The 22,674-nt window shown below is 35.7% G+C and overlaps 1 protein-coding gene across 14 annotated transcripts in view; it reads right to left on the bottom strand.

Moving 5' to 3' along the window:
• The window catches only part of Sox5 (SRY-box transcription factor 5), a 922,227-nt gene that overhangs the window by 374,971 nt on the left and 524,582 nt on the right, over positions 1-22,674 (bottom strand). The gene's annotated exons all lie outside the window — the stretch shown is intronic.

Genomic DNA, 22,674 nt, shown 5'->3' with positions numbered 1-22,674 from the left:
GAAAAAGATGTCCAATGTCTTTCACTGTAATGAAAACGTAATTTTCAACGACAATGTGATAACCATCAGCTTGGCAAAAAAAACAAAACTCTGATGAACAGTGTAGTGTATTAGACTATATTATTCAATCATAAGTAATTGGTTCTCTCCTTGCACTACATTCCTGCAGATGGAGTTTACTTCCTATCCCACTGACTTTGTCTTAGACATGCTGTTTGCTTTGGGCAATGCAACACGGAACTTTTTACATGAATGTTTGATTTGACACAACCACCTTTGTGGATTTGCCTTTGACCATGAAAACAGCATTTGCGAGGCAGGGACTAGTTCATCAGCCTAGGTTTTAGAATTAGAAAAGCCTTGGAGTTAAAAGAAACTAACCCAGTCCAATCAAGTCAATATGCAAGTGACCCACAGACAACCCAAAACCTGCATTCAACATATGCAAGAAAAATGTTGCCATCCCCAAAGAGAGTGGGGCTGTTTGTTAACACAGCAAAAGCTTACCAAACACACAGACTGTTTTTAACTTCTGGAAGAGGCACCCTTGTATATTACTAGTTGAAATGTACATTGATACAAAACTATGGGCAGCAATTTAGAAATAGCCAACAAAATTATAAATGCTACTTCATTTCTGGTAATTTATGTTGGAAATATGCCTTTCCATGTCCATAATGTTATAAATTCAAAGTGAGTCACTGTATGGTGGCCTGCAATAGCAAAAGGTTAGTGAAAACCTCAAGGCCCACCAATAAGGATGCAACAACAACATGGAATACCATATAGCTATACATCTATTACTTTTTTAAAAGTTAGGTATTCATATATTGAATTATTAAATATACATCTACTTAAGCTAAAGACTCCCCAGTGATTGTCTACCAACTATACACAATGTTTCTTAAATTCAGTTACCAGAACCCAGACAGGAGTGTTCTCTGAGACTTGTGAAAAGTTTTTAATATTAGAAATTACTTTATCTGTTAGAAAGCCCAAATCCACAATTTAAAAGATAATTTGCATAGAATATAGTTTCAGTTTTTGAGACAAATGTTTAACCAGGGTTCAAATAACCAGTGAATATTTTCTTGCGAATATATAGATTTGGGGGTAGACTTAGTTTGAGAGACAAGAATTGCTGTTTGTAAATCCAAACTCCTCAGTGTACCATATATAACTCTTAATGACTGGGCCTGACTTCCTTACCCACCATCTTCTCTCCCTATGTGCAAAGAACTTCATGCTCAAACTGCACCAGACTGGTATAGCTGGTGGCCCACAGCCTGTTCTGTAGTTTTTTCTCTCTATGACTTTGTCTGAACTATACCTTACTCCTGGAATATCTTCAACACACCTTCCTCCCACCTTATCAGGCTAATTTCTACTCATCTTTAAGGAATTATTGCAGGATCAGTCCTTACTAGAATCCTCTCCTCATCTGTCACTGTCATTGTTTCAGAATATTCAACAGAACATGAGTTCCCACCACTCAACTGTAGGCCCTATAAAGCTTGTCTTTCCCATTACTGTGGCCTCAACATCATCTCATAACATTGAACCACCATGCATTCTCTACCTAAAGAAAACACCAGAGGAGGCTGTGACTCTAAGCTTGTGCATACTGGTATTGCTAGACCACTGCATCTCAAACTTAGGACACGATTGCCCACCTTCAGCTTTACATCCAACTTAAGCTTCACTTCCTCAAAGAAACTTGGCACAGACATGGATTAAAATACAAGAAATAGCATGGTGGAGTGTGAAATTGAAGAACATTCATGTTATCAATAGAAATTTGAAGTTAGGGCCTTTGGGTAGGAAAACTGATTTTATGCTAATGGTAGAATACCTTGTATAGGTCTGTATCACATTGACATTAATGAAAATATGACAGAAAAAGTAGATTTTTTTATAAGTATAAAAACTATGTGATAAAGTCAAACAAAACACTAAATTAAAAAGAATAAAATTTCAAGAAAGAACAAACACCAAGAAATAAAAACTAAAGAGGCCTATTTAAGAAGAAATTAATTAGGGCAGTTAGGTAGTCACTGGCGAGAGAAACTTTCAAAAGACCAGGAGAAGAGTTCTTCTCAGGCAAAATGGAGCCATAAATTCTAATTCTAAAGCCCTCTATCACCCCTCCACTCCCTGTACACACACACACACACACACACACACACACACACACACACACATATACACACACATGCACATGCATTTCATTGCTTTTCTATAAGACTTGAAAAATAACATAGTAATTGCATTAAAAAAAAAGAAATGCACCAACTAAAGGCATACTCCAAGAAAACATATACCAGTAACAGAAAAAAAATGCTTAAATTAAAAAAATGTGTAAAAAATTTGAGGAAAAATAATGGTCAAGTTTTCCTTGCATAACATAATAGATCTCTCTATTACTTTCATAAGAGCAACAAGCTCTCAAATCCAACTGCCATTCCACTTTTCCATGTGGCCAGATGCTATTTTGGCAATTAGGTAGTCACTGCCATTTTGATTGCATTTACAGTGATCAATTGCCCACTGCTGTCTTTTTCTTCTACTAGAGTGATTTGAATCTTAGATTTGATCTAAAAATATTCCATTTATATCTCTTTGTTGACAGGTTTTCCTGTTGCTTTATTTCAAGGTCCTGCAGAAATCATTAGTGACATTATGCCAAGGGCTGAACCTCCCAGCAACCTGAGCATTTTGATTCACTCACAAAGAAACCCACAATTCACTAAAAGAAAATGCAATAATGATCCTCTCCAATTAAAACTTAAATCAAATGGAGAGAAATCTAATGATTTCCCTTTTTCATTTTGGTATTCTGGAAGCATAGCAAAGAAACAATAAACACCACATGTGTTAAAGATGTCCAACTTTGGAGGTTCAAGGAAAGCAAGCAAATGATTTAGAAGGAAACTGCAATGTTACATAAAAGACATTTTAATAAATGCATCTAAGTATTAAAAATGGGAAAGCAACCTCTAAACCATATTTAAATCAATTCTTAGCCCAAACAATTAGGAATCTGTTTTACAAACATCCTGATGAAATATAGGAAAGGTTGCTTGAGCATAAAACTCTTCATGAAGACTTCAGATGAAGTATCATTTGTGTTGTATCACTTCAAAAATAATAAATTTATCTTATTTCTAGATCTCTGTATTTCCTGTCAATTACATATTGGCATGCTTCTCTGTTACATGTATGCAGTTCTGGCTCTATACTTACAGTTTAAAAAATTATAAAAGTAGATATGTATTCGAGGAATTGCCTTTGATCCTTGAACCTGACACATCCAAATAAGAGCAAATTTCAATATCAGGGAGGGATATTGAATCTGACTTTAGAGAACTTTCAAGGATATGTTCAACAGGATTACAACTGCATTATCCTGGATGTATTATGCATGCATGCCTGAATGAATGGAATATAAAAAGTTAGAAGCTGCTGACTTTTTATTCAGTGGAGAATTTTTGCACTAGAGATGTACACTGTTTTAAAATAAACACTCTGAGAATGGAACCAGGCTTGGAATAAGCTAGATATAGCTAGTTAACAAAAATTTAAGCAGTAGTTTTCAAACTTTTTAGCCTTGGAATACTGTCATGAAGACAAAATAACAATACATTTAGAAAGAAAAGAAGTATTAAAGAATAAAGGTGAGTTGGGGGAGGAGGGCTTGCAGCAGAGTTGGAGTGGAAGAGTATTCTACCAAATCTCTCTCTCTCTCTCTCTCTCTCTCTCTCTCTCTGAAGCACAGTTTGAAAAGTTCTAAATTGATACAGAAACAAATACGTGAGTAATTAATAAGATTTAAAAGAATTACAAATAGCTGTTCCATATTTTATAACACCTGCCATAAAATGTCTTAATTATTGCCCCTTTCCCTATATTATTATAGTTTTCACTATCCCAACATACTACAGGACTGTAATAGTGACTATATTTCATATTTCCCACAATTCACACTTATTCCTCAGAACTGACATTTAACAAACCCCCTTTATTTACTTTGCATCTACTTCCTGGGGCAAAAAAAACACATGCCAAAGACACCATGTTATGTCTTTTTGACAACTATACAGTTGTTCTGTTAGCACTGGAGTATCATACCAGTGCAGGATGTCCACAGCTACATGTTCCCTAGCATAATAAACTCCTAAAAAATGTCAGGTGTTCAAATGTGTAAACTGCAGGACAAAAATGAGTGCTTCCTCAAGTGTTTACTATACTCTTTATTATTGGTATTTTTAAAAGTAATAGCCCAGGTAATTTAGTAAAACCACCTCAGTGTTTTCTTACCACTTGAAGCACATCAAATAGAGCAAAATTGGATTAGACTATTTTAAAATTTAAAAATGTATTTTCGACCAGAGGAATTTATAAAATTTAAAATATATTCCCATATTTCCATGAACTATGGAACGAGTCTCTTTGACACTGAGCCATAGTGCCAGTTACCCAGCAGGTTGATTTTGCTTTAGCAAAGATCTAAATTGAAGAAGCAGCCACTAGAGGGTCACTCAGGACCAGTACCACAGCCAGAATGCTCCAGGCAGCCCCTGCATGACTCCGACACCCCTCGCAGAACTCCCAGCAGCCCCCGCGTGACTCCCGGCAGCCCCCGCGTGACTCCCAGCAGCCCCCGCGTGACTCCCAGCAGCCCCCGCGTGACTCCCGGCAGCCCCCGCGTGACTCCCGGCTGCCCCCGCGGCACTGCAAAAGGCAGCGATGCTCTGAAGGACATCTATGTCAACATTTCAAGACCATGTGTCCTGTGCTCAATGTCATCTACTGCGAAGAACATGGGGTCTCCTGAGGGCAGTACTGCTGTCAACTGCTCTCCCTGCCAAGAGTCCACAGAACCTGCCCCATTCGGAGTCCGGAAAGGAAGTTGGGGCATCGGTAGTAGCTGGAACACTGAGAACGGCCATCTCCAGCTGCACGCACCGCAAGGCTGCACTGCCATGTTGGAGGTAAAGGGTGATGGTTCTGCGCACAACACAAGGCTGAGCCATGGAGGACCCAGAGCGTTAGACCAGGGTCCGGTCTTCCCTCATCAACACCAACCACTGCAGACATTGCGGGGGACCTTGGAGATGGACTGTCATATCCATTACTCCATGCGATTTGTGTGTTATTCAGCATTTCTACGAAGCAGCATAAGCTGCCCTTCCTAGGGAAACAGCTCTGAGGTGAAGGGTCTGAGTGCAGGAAGATGGGATGAAACTTCAACTTCATGCCCCCTGCCACCACTACATTTCCTCCAGGGGTAAAAAAAAAAACAAGTGAATACATCAAGAGGTTTGTTCAAGTAAATAAATGGTCAGAACTGGGAAAGAACACGTTTGTTTCTATTTAGGCAGAAAGTAAAAGGCAGGACATCGTTTGAGAGGAAATTATGTCACCATAAACATCTAACTAATAAGTTTTATAATGAGATGAAAATAAATACCTAAAAATTAAGTTGATTTAAATTGAATACTTATTTGGCCAGAAGTGAGATTAAAGAAATGCAATGAGGAAAAATTTACTCAACTACCCAGCACAGTTAAATTTTCTTAATTTAATTAGTAAATGGGTTGATTTCTGAACATTATCACTTTATGTACAATACCAGTCAGGCAGGTCAAACTTTATAATATGCCTAGTAAGTACTGATGCCTCTCAGTTTACAAAGCTCATGTCATGATAAGCCCATCTAAACTTGAAAATATGCTAAGTCAAAAATGCATTTACTTTTCCTAACTAAATGAGCATAACTTAGCAACACAGTTCACTGCAGGGTACCAGTTGTTTACCTTCCTGGTCACGTGGCTCACTAGTTGCTGTGGTTTGCTGCTGCCCAGCATTCTGCAAGAGAGTATTGTACAGCATAATGCTAGCCTGGGAAAAGATCAAAATTCAAAGTACAATGTCTACTGAATGTGTATTGCTTTTGGCACCATCATAAAGTTGAAAAATCCACAGTGGAACCATCATGAGTTAGAGACCATGTGTACATAGTTAGCTGTAATAGATATGTATGGAGTTACATACTAAAATTGCAGAAACAATACATCGAATAAAAACAAACATTTGTTATGTCAATTCAAAGAACTCAGGTTTAAGTTCTAGTTCTGGCCTATAACCTTTCACCCTCAGTTGCCTTTGTAAATTTGGGGATGGATAACAATATTTAAGATTGCAATAAAAATGAAAAATACTTTATAAATTCTGCAAGGCAATATAAGTGTTAGGAATTATTACTGCCAATAAAGTATTTTTACAAACTTAAGAAAGTAACTTCAGTGTATAAAATAAGTCACACAAATTTCTATGTAAAATGACCTCTTTCAATAATACTGCTCTTCGTCCCAGTGATTATTTTTTCCTCTCTAGTGAATGATGTTGAAAAGAGCAGTAAGATGTTTTCTAAGCTGTATGTTTCACCCTTAGTCAATTATTTTCAGATTGATTGTTGCATACAATGCACGCTGTAAGAAAAGAAACAAAAACACCTGAAATGAGCTTTTAAATGTTATGGTTTTTTAACATTTCATTTGTTATACAATTTATATGATGTATACCATAAGCATGTACACTGTATAAAGAAATGAATTTGAAAAGTCAACACTAGGTGGGTCCATAGTAATGAGCTGAACATTTTAAGTTGTAATGTGAGAAATATCTCTGTCTAAAATAGATGCACTCCAGTGTGAAGAGCCAGTTGAAACAGAAAAATGAAAAGCTGAATTGGTATTTCAAAAGGCATTTTAAATTACATAAATAGGCAATAAAATAAGGAAACATGTAAAATATTTAAATCTAGTGATTTAGTTTGGGCAAAAATGTTTTTTTTCATAAAATTATGTGGACTATATAATATTTTGTAAAAATAAGAAGTAGATATAAAATCCACACATTATCTAGAATCACAGTTCCTCAGATCACTGATTTTTCTGAATAAAAGTAATAATTTAAAAATATTCTTATGGTTTCATAATAATTTTAAATCACTAAATATCATAAACTATATCTTAAATAGCTACATTTTGCCAGACACTGGTGGCTCACAACTATAATCCTAGTTTCAGATGGCAGAGATCAGGAGGATCGTGGTTCAAAGCCAGCATTTGAGACCTTATCTTGAAAATATCCAACACAAAAAAAGTGTTGGTGAAGTTTCTCAAGTGGTAGAGCACCTACCTAGCAAGTGTGAGGCCCTGAGTTCAAACCCCAGTACCACAAGGAAAAAACCCTACATTTTATCTTTAAATACAAACTTGTAGGATGGTTGGAAATATAAATAATAAAATACTTTTTGAGTACAAGAGGATGGAGGCTTAGAAAGACTTATTTTGGCAGTACTGGAATTGACCCAGAAATGGAAAAGAGATTGCTTCTTATCGCTGCACAAACAACCTCAAACTCTCAGCTGATTCATCTGTTTTTCTAAAACATGTTCACCGAGATATAGTTCAAATTCCATCCAGTTCACCCATGTAAGATGTATAAATAAATGGTTTTTGGTAAATGGAATGACTAAAATTTTGCTTACATGTATCATATAATTTATTGTCCTATGTGTTCAGTTCAGTGACAATAATTCCATTCATGATGTTGTACAGCCAGCACTACTTCTTATTACCAGTGCATTTTCATCATCCCTAACAGAAACTCTGTCACCATTAAGCAACCCTGTCTTCTCTTCCCCCTACCTCTTGCTAACATCTAATCTGAGTTTATCTACCTATTTAATCATTACCTATTTCATATAAGTGAAATAAATAAATCAAACAGCATTTGTCTTTTGGTTTCTGGTGTAAAGTTTTCAAGGGTCCTCTATAGTGTGGCACGTATTGTTACATATTTAGACGATAATGAGTACTCATTATTTTTTCCATTTCGTCCAAAAATAATACAGGCTGTAGAAGAAACACATTTATAAAAGGAGTATACTCAAAATAAGTTGTCAAAATTTTACTGCCACACTCATCTCTCCCCTCAATAAGTAGTGAAGCCTTAAAAGAGCATCCCCAAATAAAAGAGCGATAAAATCGTACTGTTTTGGTTAAAGGATAGGGAAAGATCACAAGACCTGCCAGGAGGACCTTACTCCGAAAGTCTCTCCATGGCACGGCAGAAAAGATTAGTGGTATCAGTTGAGCATTTGGAGCCAGAAACTGAGCACAGACTCTTTAGGGTAATTCACATTAAAAACTAAAAAGCTAAGCCCTTGAAAATATCCTAAAGAGATTCCTAAATTTTATCTTTTTTCTATCCATTTTATATTTTCAAAATGATGTGTTTCTAATTGACAAATAGTAAGCATGCATGGGATAAAATGTAATGTTTTTATTCTATGTATACGTTGTGGAACGATTAAGTCAAGTCATCACCTCACCAATTTACAATTAATTACAGTGAGAATGTTAAAAATCTATTAGTAACTGAAATATACAATAAATTATTAATGTATTTGTCATGAAGTGTAATAAATCACTAATACCTGTTTCTTCAATCTAACTGAATCTTTGTACCATTTAATCAAAGCTCTCCTTTCTATCTCTTTCTCCTTCAGTCCCAGAATCTGGAAACCACCTTTTTATTCTTTGTTTCTACATGATTAACTTTCCTTTAGATTTTTTCATATAAATGAGATCAGATAATATTTGTCTTTCTGTGTCTGGCTTATTTGACTTAGCATAATGTCCCTCACGTCCATTCGTGTTGTCGCAAATGACAGAATTTCCTTCTTTTTCAAGGGTTTATGCTGTCTACTCTGTATATACTCTACATTATCTTTTATCCATTCATTCGTTGAAGGACACTTATTTTTTAATACCTTGGCTATTCTGAATAACATTGCACTTAACATGGGAGTGCAGGTATCTCTTTGACATGCTGATTTCAATCCTTTTTTTCTTTTTATATTTTTATTGCAATTACTGACAGTATTATTGTTTACTTTAGGTGACCCAGACAAGTTTGCCATTCTATTCTAAATAAAAGATTAAAAAGTCACATAGATATAATCTAATTATATTACCTGGTGAAGGGATTATGACAAAAAGAAAGAATAGGCATAGGTAAATTCATAACCATGTACTTTCCTTTTATGACCTGGATTAAGATCTTCATACAGTTAGATCAGTCTGTGGTTCTCTATAACCACAGGTGACTAAGCAGCAATCACTGGAAGATACAGTAAACGACAGAATCAATCATTGTGGAAGATGATAGACAATTCATGGGATCATACTTTTAAAATGAATGGATTGATACAGAAGAGGGAAAATGATTAGGGATGAAATTTTTGTTATATGAAAATTAAGTTTTAATCGCCAAAAAGAAAAAATAAAAATGAGAAGAAAATTTAAAAAGAAAAATGTAAGCTGGGTATATTGGTGCATGCCTGGAATCCCAACACTTAGGAGGCTGAGACATGAAGTTTTCCAGGTTGAGAGCAGCCTGGGTTGAATAATGAGTTTCAGGCCACCCTGAGCTATATATGAGACCTTATCTCAAAAAAGCAACAAAAAGGAAGAAAAAAATGTTAAATGTATAATGGAAAAGAAAAAACATTAAGAAATATTATAGATATGTTGGAGAAAAAGCTCCAGTAAACCTTTGGTAAGTTAAAAATATCCTGTAAATTGAAAACGCACTTAATACACCTTACCTGCTGAACACACATCATGTAAGAACATCGTGCACAGAAGAGTATTAGTCATTTCCCCTCACCATGGTGTGGCTACCCCAGAGTAGGAACTGCATACTGCTATCCCAGGAAAAGATCACAACTCAGAGTTTGAAGTGTGGTTTCTACTGATTGTATATGGCTTTTCCACCATTGTAAAGTTGAAAAATTACAAAATTCTAAGTTGAATAGCAAACATTGAGGACTTGCATAAAATGTATTTTCCTTTATAAGAATAAGTTATAGGCATTTTATATTCCTAGTCATTAGAGATAGTCATGTAGCCTAATAAAGAAAATGTTAAGATATTCTATTTCAAATGAAAAGTCGACCAAAAAAATCTCAAAATGTTGCACAGCTAATGAATGAACATCAACCTATAAATCTTTTATTGCTTTCAGATTTAGAACTCGAGACAACAAAATAGTGAAACCAGACATATTTCTTAAAATGAATCAACATGTAATTTTATACATATTGCATTACTTTATATGTACTATTATTTATATTATTATGTAAGACTAGAAATCCCCTGACTATGAGTAGATTTGGATAATAAAGTGAATATTACTTGGGATGTGACATGGAAGTCCACCAATCACTTGAAGGTTGATTTAACTGTCACAAGAGTCGGTAAACTATCTCTGTCATAATAATATTGTATGGAGTCTCTTTAATATGCCTGGGGTATATGAAGAAAAGTAACCCACCATTAGACCTTTTCATGGACATTGTACATGCTGTCAACATAGTATGTGTTTAAAAAATAAAACACAATGCCAACTTTTATAAAAGAACAAGAAAACAAAAATCCATTGATGTACAGGAAGTGATGTACGAAATGGGAAAAGCAGACCATTAGAAGTAAACATGGAAATGCAGGAAAGGAATAAGAAGGAAATGGGTAGAAAAAGGGAAGTCCGATTTTTTTAAGATGGGTCTTCTCTCTAAACATATTAAAATGCCCTATTTTATTTGACTAAACTTTTTTATGTATTTAAGTTCATTCATTATACACTGTGAAATATCACTGAGTTCATCTGTGGATACAATCTATTTAGGGATGGGAAGTAGGACCCTGGGAAAGTAAGATTTGTACTGGAAGACTCATCTGTAATTGGTCATGAGTTCATTTGGTCTAAGTCCATTTCTTCCAAAATTTCATGAGGTCATCAACCCAATGCTTGGAGACAGTTCACAGGTGGGTAGTGAGGGGAAATAATTTTGGAATTTGAAGCACTGTAATAATGATGTCATGCTACTTCATTCTCTTCCCAGCTCGCAGCCTACAATGAAGTAGAGGAAAAGGAAAGCAGTGCAGGTTACATGCCTCTAATCTGAAAATCCCAAATTTGAAATGCACCAAAATCTGAAACTTCTGAGCACCAACAGGATGCCATGTGGAAAATTCCGCACCTGAACTCATGCACCAGATCACAGTTGAAATGAAGGCGCACTAAAAATATTGTATAAAATTATCTTCAGGCTATATGTATAAATTGTGTATGAAACATAAATGACTTTCCCATATAGCCTTAAAGCCCATTTGTTTATGCAAATATTTCCAAATCTGAAACAAAAATGAGAAATCTGAAACACTTCTGACTGCAAGCATTTCAGATAAGGCCCTCACCTTGGCTACTAGAAAACAGTAAACATGCATAAAAGAACTTTGAAACTATAGAAAACAAGATTGACCTGATTATTTCATACAGGTCCCCTCTGCGCCTTACAGAGGAAAAAAGAAATGCTTTCACGTCCCTCTTGAGCCAGTGCCACTTTAACCTGTTACAACTGTAGTCCACATATTAACTTGTGGGTGAAATATTCTTTTTCTTTGGCTGGCACCGTTTGTCAAATACAATTCATAACTATTTCTGTAGGAAATGTGTTGTGAATTCTAAATTCCAAACAAACTACTTGAAACAACCTGTTCACAAGTTTGGGACAGCTTGCACACTATATGCTTTGGGTTTAAGAAGTTAAATGACACCTTATTGGATAAAAATTCATTATGACATGTGATTCATATAACTATTATTAATCTTCAATAAATTCTGCTGAAGTACCAGAGGTGTGCTAAAATTTAACTTAAATCTCAGCTAATTTTTCCTGGTAAATTGCCAAGAGCAGATTGACTCACGATATTTTCAGTGTCCAAAAATTTGTCTTTCAGTCACAAAAAATGCCGTGTTGCATACTTCAGCACTTATGTCTTCATCTTAAATAAAAATGAAGTCTAAACATAGGCAATACCAAAAGCAAACCAATCAAAAATATTAATGCTTGAAACTGCTTCTGATTTATTTTTAATACAGGAATTAAAATCTTGGAGTTAATAACAGGAAGCCTAGGCAATATTACCTATGCATAAAAACTAAAACCTGGGACAACAGAAGTGATATGAAGCTTCCCAACATAATCCAAGACTACAAAAGTGATACCAAGCTTCCCAAAATACCATCACCTGTTACTGATATTACCATGTTCTAATATATTCAGTGTCCTTTGAAATCATTAGCCAGTTCTTCACAATACATGTTGGAAACAATGCGAAATATTTTCTATCTAATTGACAAGGAATTCATTGCCTTTATCATAAATCCATCTAGAGGCAAGCCGATGAAAACACAGATGTTTCTCCACTCAGTTATGTACCTAGCTCTAAATTATCTTGCTTATTTGAAATTTAAGACTGGTCAACACTAATCAGAAGTTCTTGTCTGATTTTTGCACCTCCATATATGAATTAAATATATGTTGTCACATACTCTACTTAATGATTCATAACCTTTAGAAACTATTAAAGTTAAATATTTACTTTATCATCTCTGCCATTCTCTCTTATTATGATTTTAAATATATTTTCCTTAGTTCTACTAGTTACTGCCTTTCTGAATTTAAATAGTATACTTAAAGTTTTTAACATACCAGTTAAAGCAGTATCTACTTATTCCCTCCTATGAAACACAAGGTAATTAGTAATCATCCCCCCTCCCTTCAATAAAATTTTAGCCATAATTTTATATTATGAAGTTTGTTATTCATATTTTGTCACCTTATCCATATTTTCTGTTTTGTCAACCTATAGGAGCACTGCATGTTGATTTTAAATATGTAAATTAGCCTAGTAATAAGCAAAGGTAATCTTAGATCCTCGCTTTTGCTGCCTTTTTTGAAGGTGAACGTAGCAAGTGTCATAATTCCCTCATTCTCTTTCTTCCTTCCTCCTCTTGGTGTGGGCATGCTTAGCTTCTGTTAGTACCTGTATTTCACATATTTCTTTTCTAAGATTCCTTTGTTTTGCTGGTGGACCACTTGAGTAACTTTTTTCATATTGGGAGAGTAAATAGTAAGCAAATTAAATTATGGCATGACTAAAAGTATATTTTGTAGAATATCAATTACGATTAAATATCTTTTACCTTCTAATTTTGAACACATTGCTTCGTTTTCTTTGAGTAGTTACTGCATTTAATGAATCGATATCCACAATATTTGAATTTCTTTAAATATAATATTCCCTCATTTCTAGTTTTTGGAGCACAAAGTTGTAAAATCTCAGCACATTGTGTTAAGATGTAGAAATAGTCTTATGCCTTGTTTATGAAATGACTACCATGGGTATAAAGAATTCTGGTGCATACTTAGTGAAACATTTCAAAACACTTTAATTCTAATAATTTCTATTTTGTGGTTGTCTTATTCCATGCCAAAATGATAATACTTCTGGTCTCTTCCCATTTGACACTTCAGACAGAAAGATAAGGGACACATTGCTTTATCTCCTTGTTTCTCCTTTAGCATTTCTTGAGGAATCTTATCTTTTTTCCTCCCTCTGCCTCAGGGAACCACATGGCCCCTCAGCCACCCCTTGGCCCAAGAATCAGTACCCACAGCAATAGACCTTCCTATGAGAGGCCAAGCTGGGGAACACCTGGGCAAGACTTGGCAACAGCTCGGGCTATTTAAGCAGCAGCTTCCAGTTCTATGTCCAGAAGCATGGTATAGAAAATCTGGTGATGGGGTCTTGGGTCTGAGTGGGAGTAGAACTTCGGTTCCACACATGTTCTCTTTGTGGAGTAGGAAAGTACCATGGTGAGAATGGGTAACACAGAATCCTCTAAATGCCCTGGCAACTAAGCCTGCCAGTCTGAAGCATTTCACCTCCAAATTGTATCTGTGTACTAATGCCATGGCATCTGTATTTAAAATTAGAAAGACAGTGTTCTGCCCTCTGGTTTCCATCAGTGATGGGGCATTTGAACAGACTGTGGGGAGCCTCAGGGTGGCGTCAGCACCTCTGCTTCCCTCTAAGCATAGGTCTTCCTGTGTCAACCTCCAACCTTGACTGGACAGCTCCAAAGCTCAAAAGCATGCTTTTGAATGAATTATGTAAAAGGTGAATAATCACAAGGTCAAAAGATTGGTCTTTGAAGGTCATGTCTCCTATCTGAGGTTGCAAAGGGGGGAGGAGGTTTTCTTATCTGCAAAATTAGCAGTAGGGTTAGATGAGTTGGGATGTTCCTTCCTGAATTGAAATTTCATGATTATTGACTAAGTAATTGAATATCAGAAAGGCATAAGTGTGAAATCATTCACTAAATGCACTCAAACCTTATTAATTCACGATTATAATAAATTGTAAGTCCATGAAAACTGAATATACAAAACGTTACGGCAGAATGGAATGTTCATTAAAAAAATAAATTATATATATATATATATATACACACACACATATACACATATACACACACATATATGGATTCCTATGGAATGGATGGTAACCAATAAAAATTTACAAATCAGATCTCTCTTGTGTCCTAATTTATCAGTCAAATTATTTTATAGAGAATAGGAAAGTTATTTTTGAGATAAAAGCTAATAATACTGTCTTTTAAGTGTATTTGAAGACAAAGCACATTAAAACATAAAGTGAACAAAAAGGAAAATTTAAATATAGTTCAATATGCAGCTTGGGAAATTCCAGAAACAGCAAAATTATAAACTGTTTTTAGTTCTAAAAGCAGAGTTCTAGAGGAACAACAACCCCTCCTTTGACTTCTTTCAGTAGTTCATTCCTCTCTGTATGTTTTAGGTATTTTATGACTGGTTCATTTGGTGAGTAAGTTTTTACTAAAAACCTCTTCTATGCCAGTAATGTGCTAAGCATCAAAAATAAACTGATGTGCAAGACACAATCTTTGCCTTAAAGCAGCTTATAGAACTTGAGGAACAGGTGAAAAGATTATTTCAGTGTGCTGTAGTTAAGTGCTACAGTAGGAGGAAGTATAGACCAAAAGGCCTACAGGAGCACAAAGCATCATTGGAGAAAGGGTTCACTCACTCTCAGATAACTTAAGAAGAACTTTCTAGGAAAGGAACTTCTAAACTGAAGCGAAGGTCTGGGTGAGTCAGACACCCATGAAGGGGTACAAGCACTGGTTGGTGGAAGAGGGTCAGCAAGCTTACTGCACAAGTACCATGTGCTCACAATTTTAAAAGAAAGACTTGTAGTCATTCTGGGAAGCAACAGAGTGTAAAAGAAAGACCAGATTACCAAACACAGACAAGCAGCAAAGAGTGATAAGAGGGAGATGTATGATCTGGTTCCTAATGTCAATATCTGACATGGGAAATAGGAATTATTGGAATGAGTGGACAGTTGACAATGATAACATAAGAGTAACTTTGAAACTACAGATTTACAGGATGTGGCACTAGGTGCTTAGATTGGACTATACTATAAATCTAGCAGATCAAAGTTTGGAATGTTGAGAAACAAGTAGTCATTTAACAGCTGTTCTTTGTAAATATGTATTTAAAAGCTCTTCAGAATCGTTTGTTCATTCAAGTATTTGAAGCATCCTCTCTGCAAGCTCAAACAAACAAAAAAAGATTTACATCATTTTTATTTTGCTAGAAAGTGTAAAACATTTTAAAAATATTTTAAAAATAGTTATATATCTAAATTGGGGAGCCTGAGTGATTAGGTTTTTACTGTATGCTTTATTGTATACATTTCTTTCTCTAACTGATAAGAAGTTGAAATGCATAGTATAAGAAGACAGCTTAAAGTTGGTAATTCGGATACGTTGGTCAAGTTCATCCAGGTTCTCTCATGGTACACAACCTAAAGAATCTGCACAATAATGAGAAGAAGAACATGAAACAAAATTGAAACCCCACTGTTAAGTACAAAGACCTCATGGATCCACAGAGAAGAAAAAGTTTCTGAGAAGAAAAAGTTTCTGAGATGAAAAGTATATTAATTTCATATTAACTGCCGTACCAAGTCGCCACAAATTTATAAGCTAAAACCACATAAATTTATTATTCTCAAAGTCAGAAGTCCAAAATGGGTTTCACAGAACTCAAACCAAAGTAGTGGTATGTCTGCATTTCTTTCTGGAGACTTAAAGAGAATTCATATTTTGCCTTTTCATGCTTCTTGACGTTGCCCAAATTACTTGGCTTATGACTAAATTTAAAGGCAGCATTGGTTAGGTTGACTTGTTCTAAGAACACCATCTTTCTGCCTCCATTTTCTACATTCAGGGAGCCTTCTGATTACATTTGGGCCCAGTATGGATAATACGAGATGCCTCTTTATTTAAGATCAACTGATGAGAGCTTAGTTTAATGTGCAACTTTAATTTCCTTTCGCTATGTAATATAACTATTAACATAGTCACAGATGTTGGGATTAAGATGTAGATATCTTAGTCTGCCTGTTAGAGACAGTGTCAGAGTGAGCAAAATTCAATTCATCTTTAACCAACATTGTACATTAACTATATTTTTCTCTTAGAGCTCTTTAGAAATTAGAACTCTTTATTTTTCAAAGTAAAGGGATTTAAATTTCTTTAAAAAGAAATTATCCTTAACATTTACAATATGAATGTCAGGGACTTATAATGGAAGTATTCAGGTTTGCTACATAAGATGCTAATTACCCTTATTTGACCATAACATATCATATGCATATAACTGTACTTTATTTCTGACTAGAGGTATTTGGTTAGAATTCCATATTAGATGTTTGTGGAATCTCAAAGAAGACAAGACAAATATCTTTGTCCTCATGAAGTTTGCAGAGGGAAGATCTAAATACACATATATAAAACGGGAAACTTTGAACAAGGACTTCTCGTCACTTTACGTACTCATCAAATACAAATCACTGTAAATATTACTAAGATCAATCAATTTAGTGTGATAATTAGCAATAATAAAAATTGGACTTTACTATTTGAATCATAATACAGTATTAAAAGAAAAATGCCAGGAGCCGGTGGCTGAAGCCTGTAATCCTAGCTATTTAGGAGGCAGAGATCAGGAGGATCGCAGTTGAGAGACTGCCTAGACAAACAGTTCAATGGGGTGATTCATTAGTCTATATAGATAGTGAAATAAAATGCAGCCCATCAACCAACATATCTACATGGTACTAAACAACTCATTTGAATGACTTTTTATTTCATAAACACGAATGATTTTTTTCATGGAAGTGAAAGAGCATGGTAGTGTCTAGTAGGGATGGTACCAGATTTTCAGGGTACATAAGGATGCTTCCTTTCAAGGTTAGAGGGTCGCAATCTTCATTAATGCTCCTTAGTAGATCTGTATTCCAGACTTTATCAAGTTAGGCAATCTTATTCCTTAGACTTCATTCTCTTCCAGAAAAAAAAATAGCTTAAAATTCTACTTTAAATTTCACTTCTTTTTGTGCTAATCAAAGACTCATTTTAAAATCACTTTTCCCTATTTTTTTTAGAAAATACTTATTCTTTTCCCTCAACTAAAATATGTCCTAGAGGTCAGTTCATTAATAGATTTTACTTCTTATGACAGTTAATAATATCAGCTATTGATTTAACATGTTTAATTGAAGGTTCACTAAGTGTCAATACTCTTCTAGAGCATGTGGATATAGTGGGAAAAGAGATAGGCACTAAGAAACCAAAAAAAGCAAAATCAATAAGGCAGAGAAAACACCAAATGGTGATAACTACTAAGCGTAGAATTACAGTGAATGATGTGGTCAACAGCAACTGTCTTGTGCGATCAGAGAATGGCTTCTCTCACAGGAAGAGACTTAAGCTGAGCTTTGGATGACAAGGAGGAACAGCCATGCAAAGACTAGTAGAGGTATACATACTCCACTTGATCAGTAAATGCAATGAACGTCAACACAAATTTGGTGTGTCTGGGAAACAGAATATCAGCAGTGCTGGAGCACAGCAGACACACAGGGTAGAAGGACAATAGTACAAACTGGTCTTAGAGAGGCAGCCACAACCCCATGGTGAATGATTTCTGAAAACCATGGTAAAAAAGAAGGTGGAAGTTCACTGAAGGTGGAAGTTCATTGAAGGTGTTAAAATCAGAAGACAATATTATTGAAAATACAGTATGAAAAGATCATCCTGGCTGCTGTTAAGAGGGACTACAGACCACAAGGTGAAAACATGGAAGTAGAGAAGTAAACTTAAGATTTTATTACATTCCCAGTAATGCAAAAGGAAATAATTTGGGGCTGGGCACGATGATTTTGGCTGTCATTTCATCTGCTCAGGAGAGACAGAGGAAAGTGAATATAAATTTGAGGTCAGACCAGGCAAAGTTAGCATGAAACCCTACCTGAAAATAAAACTAAAAAGCAAAAGGACTGGGGCCATGGTCAGGTGGTAGAGCACTTGTCTAACATGCACAAGGCCCCAATTTTAATCCCTACTACTGCAATAAATAAATTAATTTAATTACAGTAATCCCAGTGAGACAGTCTGACTATAATAATGTAACTGAAATGAAGAAAACTGACTGGCTTTGCATTAACTTTTTGGTAGTACAAAGACTTCAGTGACTGGTAATGGATGCAAAAAGGATATGAATCAATAACTCAGTTTTTTGAACTGAGAAAGAAGTTGGGAGATCATGCCATCTGCAGTAATGAGCAAGACAAACAGGGGACAGATGTGTGGGGAAAATGAAGAATTCTACTTGGCTATCTGAAAAGTGAGATGCTTACCAGAAAGGTTGATGGCAAAATCAAGTGCTCAGTTAAATATACAAATCTGGATATTCCAGGGAGAGAGTTGAATTGGCAATAAAAACTGAAGAGTCATCAGCCGATGGTCAGTTTTTGGTGCAAGAGACAGAAAAAGTTCATACAGGAAGAGTAAATTGGTATGAGGAGAGCCTGGGACTTAAGCAAGACTCAGAGAAGCCTGAGCAGAAAGGAGTAGTCAGCAAAGCCTGGAACAACCTGTTGGCACTAGCAATAGTGGGGTAAGGAAATTAATGTCTACTACATTCAATATTTTAGACTCTGTGTCTATGATCAATCGTAAGTATTTGATAGTGGTGTGGGAGAGAGAACCAAGAAGGATCCAATGAAGGAAGACCACAAATTAGCAAGCTCTATTTAATGTGACTCTGATTTCCTTAGAAGTCAGGTATTCAACTAAAATTATTATTTAAAATCAAAGTAGGACTTCCAAGGCAGTCATCAGAGTAAGAGAAGTAATATTCAAAAGAATCTGGATTCAGTAGAGACTGATGGGTGAGAGACTAGGGAAGAATTTGGGAATGAAGTTTTCTAAGACCCTAAGTACAAGTCTAGTTTGAGCAAGAAAGTTAGAGCCTCCTCTATACTACATCATGGAAAATTGTTCACATTAAATTCCTGGAGTCGTGCTCACATAGCACACAACATGAATAGTGCTTCCTACATACACACTGCTCAGTTTAAAGTCTTGAATAGGAAGTTTTGATTTTAGATCTGGGATATTTCTGAGCGACAACCGGAACAGAATTTGGTCATGGCTGAATTGTTTAGTAATAGAGTTTAGAATATTAAATGGACAATTTATTATCATTAAATTTATCCAAGAAGGAGGCAAGCAAACTCATAACCAATTACATATGTTATAGGCTGATTACGTGAATGTTTGTGTCTCTCCAAAATTCATGTTGAATGAAACTCAACCTCCCAATGTGATGGCAATAGGAGGTGACTTTTGGGAGGTGGGTTCACCTAGATGAGGCTATGAGAGTGGAACCGTCATAAAATATCTATACTTTTCTTTACAGGAGTCACTGCTTTCTGCTCTCCAGCATGTGAGGATACAACCAGCAGTGAGTCATCAAGAATACTTAAGAGGCTCTAGCCAGGACCCAGCCATGATGGCTTACTAACCTCAGACTTCCAGACTCAGAACTGAGAAAATAAATCCTGTGGTTAACAAGCAACCCTGTATATAGCAGTTTCTTATAGCAGACAAAAACAGCATATCTATTAATGTATTGAGAGACAGAGAAAGGCAGACAGACACAGAAGAGAGAGAAAGAAGAACAAAAGAAAGAAGAAAGAGGAAGGAAGAAGGAAGGAAAGAAGTAAGGAAGGAAGGAAAAAAGAAGGAAGGAAGGAAGGAAAAAGAGAAGGAAAGAAAAAATTGGTTAGCAGTATGACTCAGTGCTTAAGTACTTGCTTAGAATTCATGAGGACCTGGGTTTGATCCTCTCCCCATGGGAAAATGTCAGAATTGGCTCAACTTTAGAAGACAAAACAAAGAAATAAAAGGAATCAGAAGGGCTGGGCAGAGTGGCTCAAGGGATATCATACCTGACTATCAAGTATGAGGCCCTGAGTTCAAACCTTAGTACTGCCAAAATAAAAGAAAAAAAAAACTTGTTTAAACGTAAATTAACTAGATTTGCAAGTATTCAAAAAGACAGCATCATTAAATAACAGCACTATAACTGTAAGGATAAAAAAGAAGAGGAAGAAAAAGAAGAGAGAGATGGTGAGAAGGAAGACAAAAAGAAAAAAAGAAAGGAAGAAAAATGTGGACAGGTCCACAAAAGTTACTCCATTTCATACTGGAGAGCACGACGCACAAGACAGAGCATCCTGTTCTCTTGTCCACAGGCTAGAGAGCTCAGCCAACTTGAAAGGAAAACAATAAGCAATTCACACTTCTTATACATTGAAAACAATAAACATATGAGCTAGCTGATCAATAAAAGAATTTCAATCTTAAGCAGATTTCACAGTGACACAAACACTTAGTCCAAGTCACTTCCTTTTAAATATAGAAAGTAAATATAAGAAAGAATAGAACTTTAGTACATCAAAATATTAACACTGAAAACAAAACGAACTCCACATAGACATTTTGGTAGCTACCTTCATGTTAGTATGAAAATATACAAGTAGAATGAGTGACCAAACCCATTGCTTACATTTTCAATGAGAGCAGCAAAGCAAGAAAGTATGGTCAGATCAGACAAGGTTCATAACTGTCACCGTCACAACTTCATCTCATCATGAAATAAGCGTGGTAGGAAAGGGAAGAAATGAAGAATGAATAGTAATGGTGAAATCGAAGGAATTACTATTTGAATTTTCCTTATCTAATAATTTTCAAATTTTAAAGAATATTAATAAATTAGACCATTTGTTATATAAATGCCTAGATAATCTACATTTCCCCCTAATGTGTGTATGAACATGTAGAGTCAGATAGTATATCCATATATGTGCTTTACCTAAATGTAAACATACAGATATTTTTGCCCTAAATAATTCCCATCTGAAGGGAATCATATGGCCAATATTGTTTTCTCTGCAATTTTTCCTAACTCACACATGAGCATGGTGGGGCAGGGCTATGGGTGTGAAGGAGGAAGAGAGACAGAAATCTCTAAATGTTTGAGTCTTTCTTTCCTGAACGTTGGGTAACACATTCACATTAGGGTCACAGGCAAGGTCTACTCACTCATCACCCAAACTTTTCTAGACAGAGATGGAGAGGTTGAAGTGGGGGTTTATTAGATGACATTCATCTCCTGTGTCCCCTCTTCAGTGGCTGACAATCCGATGGGCAAAATGTCTACAAGTAGATTACAAAGCAGCACAAATCTCAACAGTATAAAAATATATCTATTACCCCAGTGTGTCCTTAATCAGTCCTGATGAGGACTGACTATGATTTAACCTGAGATCTGCCAAGAATATTTTCTTCCAAGAAGTCCCTGGTGTTTCCAAGCACAGCCCGTGCTGAAATACATTATAAGCTCCAAAATGAACAGAACGTTAGAAACTAACAAGATTTGTGAGAGTCTTTTGGCAAATGTGAAAACAATTAGTGTCTATTAAGGTTTTTATTAGTTACATGGTAAATGAAACACAGGATATGATATATAAATATATCAATTTGATATTCAGCAAAAAAAATTATGAATGTGAGAGCTGGGCATGGTAAATCACACTTGTAATCCCAGAACTTGGGAGACTGAGGCACAAGATTGTGATTTCAAAGCCAGCCTAGATTACATAACAACAATCTGTCTTTAAAAACTAAAAAGAAGCCAGGTGCTGGTGGCTCACACCTGTAATTCTAGCTACTCAGTAGGCAGAGATTAGAAGAATTGAGGTTCAAAACTAACCTGGGCAAAAAGTTCTTGAGACCCTGTCTAGAAAAAACCCATCACTACACTGGTGAAGTGGCTCAAGGTGTAAGCTCTGAGCTCAAACCCCAGTACTGCAAAAAAAAATAAAGATTATGAAAGAATATAAATATTGATGAAACATCAATGTTTATGAGAAAGAAAGAAGAGAGAGGAAAGAATGGGGGTGGGGTGGGAGAAACCAAAATGAACTCGTCATTACTTTTTATTTGCTCACCTGGGCCAACTGGGACAGAATCCTGGATATAGGTACATGTTCAAGTAAACACAAAACTGGACATTTTACTCCCTAAAAATCTATTCTAAGTGTGAGTCTCCATCATTGTCACATAGCTACTGGCACCATGACAACTTGTTCAGAACAATATAAAGTCTGTTATTTTAGCCATTCTTATCCTCAGATGTTATAACTTCCTTGAGTATTCATAGAGCAGTCAGCCTGACTTCTTTAAACAAGCAAGCATGACTGTATCCCTCCAGCATCATGTATCTTGGATAAA

This window comes from Castor canadensis, chromosome 6 (assembly GCF_047511655.1).
Source record: "Castor canadensis chromosome 6, mCasCan1.hap1v2, whole genome shotgun sequence".
In the NCBI taxonomy this organism is placed as follows: domain Eukaryota; kingdom Metazoa; phylum Chordata; class Mammalia; order Rodentia; family Castoridae; genus Castor; species Castor canadensis.
The sequence above is the reverse complement of the archived record's forward strand: the minus strand, read 5'-3'. Positions and strand labels throughout refer to the sequence as shown.